Below are 3,332 nucleotides of genomic sequence, written 5' to 3' on the forward strand. Positions count from 1 at the left end.
GCCCACTTGTGATGTCAGAAGAGGCCGATTTTCCAAACGGCTTGTAACGGCTAATCACACTCACACCCGGTGGTATATTGTGTCACCCTGAGTGACTTTGAATGAATTATGATATTTGTCATGTGTATGGTAGACATACGCTACGACCTGACCGTGGACGCTCTGCGGGCCAAAGCCAGAGCGGCGTTCCAGGGCACGGAGGATAAGAGGAGGATCTCCAGGAACGCCTCCATGACGGACAGGATGTGTGTCACGGAGCACTTCAGAATGTCGGCAAGTGTCTTTGCCCTCACCCGGCACCACCTTCACAAGAGGATGTGTCATGTCTATACATTGGCAACACAACACGTTATTTCACTTCAAGAACTGCTTTAAGGCTGGTGTATTTTCAAAAGTGTTTATGGGATACTATTACTAACATCAAAATGTCACATATAGTGCACATTTTAGAGGTATACACAACATTGTTTTTAAATGTTTTGTTTTATCCACCCCCTCCTGCTTCACTTTCTCTTCCATTCTCACTGATAGGCCAGGCCGGACTTCCGGGACCCTATCATGGTGTCCCTTGTGTTTGGCTTAGCCAATGAGGACCAGGGCCCAGTTCTGGATGCAAACCTGCCTACCTCCATCAACAAGACTGTAAGACAACTATCGCGCTCTCTCTCTCTCTCTCGCTGTCTCTCTGGCCCCTCTCTCTCTCTCTCTCTCTCTCTCTCTCTCTCTCTCTCTCTCTCTCTCTCTCTCTGGGTCTCTCTCTCTGCCCTTTATCTAGCTTTCTCTCTCTCTCTCTCTGGCCCTCTCCCTCTCTCTCTGGCCCTCTCCCTCTCTCTCTCTGTCTCTCTCTGGGTCCCTCCCTCTCTCTCTCGCTCTCTCTCCCACTGGCCCTCTCTCTCTCTCTCTCTCTCTCTCTCTCTCTCTCTGGCCCTCTCTCTCTCTCTCTCTCTCCCACTGGCCCTCTCTCTCTCGCTCTCTCTCTCCCACTGGCCCTCTCTCTCTCTCTCTCTCTCTCTCTCTCTCACTCTCTCTCACTCGATTTGACTCCAAAACAAACAGCAATCCAACCATCCTCCCCAAACTGCTAATGTACTGTTCTTCAAACCCATGAGTGCAAACATAAAGTTCTTGTTCCAAGCATCTTAACTACGCTGGGAATATGGGAATATTCCAACACACTAAACACTTCCCCTAGAGTTCCGAAATCCACAGCAGCTGGTTGCCATCCTGCAGTGCTGAGTCTAACCATTACAGCTCCATTCCCACACGAGGAAACTCCCACACGCATAGTGAGCCTTGACAACAAGAAAATTAAGTGTTGCCAGATAATTGTTGTGAAGAGTTAGTTATATGTGATCCACTAAACGGCACCGCCACAGCTTTTGGAAGGGGCACAAAAAGCGGTACGCACACCCAGAGAGAGAAAGAAATATATAATATATGTATATCATGAATATATATTGTTTTATAGTTCATATTTATGACTAATGGTGCACCCTTTATGTGAAAAAAATTCAGTTAACAACCAACACATTTTTTTTACTCTGTTAAAATAGGAAATATTGCTTGACTGATGTGTTTCAGATTCCTGTAGTGGACTGTGGAGTAGATGGGAAGTGCATTGCGGACCTGTCTCTTAAAGCAGAGCCAAGTGTCAATCAGTGAGTGTTATCTCTATGGATTTTCCCACATAATGAAAAAAAGTTGCCGATATGTAGGGCTGGGCCATAATTCAATGTTACGGTTTATAGTCTTTAAATGGTATTTGTATCGTCATGAAATTGATATATAAAGTCTTATTGAATTACGAGACATGAGGGACATGTAAAACTATGCGTGATCATTGTTATAGTACGGTAATTATTTATTATCGAGAGCCTTACTTGACTTAAATAGCTCACGGCTGCCCCCTTGTGGAGGAAATATGAATCACGTGTGAATTATAATGACTTAAAATTTGACGATATAACATTCTTGCTTCTTCGCAGAATGGTGATTAAAGCTTACAAGGAGAAGATTACTGTGTCCGTTGATGTTAAAAACAGCAAAGACAATGCATACAACACCAAGGTTATAGTGCACTTCAGCCAGAACATCAATTATGTCAAAGTAGAGGTGAGGACTTCATTTGTCTTGTCTGCATCATCTCTAAAGCAGAAATGGTTTTAAAGGGCCTCCTATTTCTACAACGGGTTTCCAATTTTCCAATTGGAAACCCGTTGAAATATGGCCCTTTGTGAATTAACAAATGAGAGTGTCCATGCAAATATATATTATGGCCAGATCAACCTCCCTCTACCAGCAAGTTGAAAGCTCCCACGTTGCGCTAATTATAGTGTAATTATACAGTAGTTAATTATAGTGTCAGCTGGTGGTTGAAATAAGCTGCCTTTAAGCATGTTCTTTGAAATCATGATGTCATGATGCGTTTCACTTTGTGTTTTGTCAGCCTGACATCAAGGAGTGCAATCTGAACCACACTCGGTTAGAGTGTGCTGTGGGATATCCCTTCCTGGCCAGCAACGCAGAGGTCTGGCAGTCTCCTTCTGCACTACATCCACCGCCACCCAGAATGCACTCTGTTTACAGAACTTTGTATTTTTCCACATCTCACAGGAGCATTTTAAACTGAAGTTTGAAGTCACCCCTGAGCACATTGGAGCAGAGATTCAAATAAATGTAACGGCTACAAGGTGAGAGCTTTCAATTTTCTGTACATCATACAGGAATATAACTGAATAAAACAATGAAGCGCAAACACAATTATTTTTGTCTTATCGTATAAAATATTCATAGTATGTGATAAACATAACAGGTAGTATAAACTAGTATAAACTTTACTACTACAAATTTCCCCCATCACAGCGATAGTGACGAATCACCTTCGACCTTGGGCGACAACATGGTGAAAATCAAAATCCCTGTCAAGTATGAAGCCGGCCTCATATTCTCAGTGTGAGTAGCAGAGAAAAATAAACACAATCCATTCTGCTGTCCACAGCCTAATCTGTTGGCACCCTCACAACTAACTCTATCACTTCTGAATTCCCGGTCCCACTCGTTCTGGGTAACACCGGCGACGACAAACACTGTTTCCAAACGGTAACACCAGTCCTCTGAATGTTGTTTAGGAGGCCAAAGGACGATCACATCGTAGTGAAGGAGGGCGAGCAGTACCCGGCCGTCTTCAACCACACCAGCGCCATAGGGAAGGAGCTCACCATCACATACACGGTAGGATGATCCCCCTCTCGACACATTATTATGCCCCCAGGAGTGAGTCTGGTGGCACCAGATGTACCTAGATGTATGCTGGATAGATCAGTCTACCAGCC

General features: G+C 44.1%; 1 pseudogene across 1 annotated transcript in view; it reads left to right on the plus strand.

Annotated features, from left to right (window-relative positions):
• Positions 1-3,231, plus strand: part of LOC311372667 (integrin alpha-1-like) — a 15,411-nt pseudogene extending 12,180 nt beyond the window's left edge. The window contains exons 15-22 of the transcript in view: positions 134-273; positions 532-642; positions 1,582-1,658; positions 1,986-2,112; positions 2,447-2,527; positions 2,614-2,690; positions 2,863-2,952; positions 3,129-3,231. The product of the transcript in view is annotated as an integrin alpha-1-like (transcript). The remainder of the gene's footprint in view (positions 1-133; positions 274-531; positions 643-1,581; positions 1,659-1,985; positions 2,113-2,446; positions 2,528-2,613; positions 2,691-2,862; positions 2,953-3,128) is intronic.
• The last annotated feature ends 101 nt before the right edge of the window (positions 3,232-3,332 follow it).

The sequence above is a fragment of the Micromesistius poutassou genome (genome assembly GCF_964030765.1).
Source record: "Micromesistius poutassou genome assembly, contig: SCAFFOLD_5501, whole genome shotgun sequence".
In the NCBI taxonomy this organism is placed as follows: domain Eukaryota; kingdom Metazoa; phylum Chordata; class Actinopteri; order Gadiformes; family Gadidae; genus Micromesistius; species Micromesistius poutassou.